Source organism: Oryzias melastigma, linkage group LG23 (genome assembly GCF_002922805.2).
Source record: "Oryzias melastigma strain HK-1 linkage group LG23, ASM292280v2, whole genome shotgun sequence".
NCBI lineage: Eukaryota > Metazoa > Chordata > Actinopteri > Beloniformes > Adrianichthyidae > Oryzias > Oryzias melastigma.
The window spans coordinates 2,621,197-2,621,529 of NC_050534.1; positions in this window are offsets into that span (position 1 = coordinate 2,621,197).

A 333-nucleotide genomic window follows, 5' to 3' on the forward strand; every position below is an offset into this window, starting at 1 on the left:
GATATATTGAAAGCAGAACACAGGATGTAAGTTTACATTTTCATAAAAATTATAGTTTTAAGGTCTTTTAAAACATTGTGTTAACTTATCTATAGAATTAACTCAGTTTTGCTCTCTTTAAGCAGCTATAAAAGGAAATTTCTACAAATAAATATTTTATAATAAATAGCTAAACAAATAATTTAAGTTCACATGTGGCTCTTTTATGTCTCCATGGTGGCTCCTTGGCCAAACATAAAACCAGTACCACTGAGATGATCCTGTTTGGCACAGAGAATGTTATTTGAGCTTCTGTCTAACTTAAAAAAAAAGAAAATCAAATTTTAAAAGATT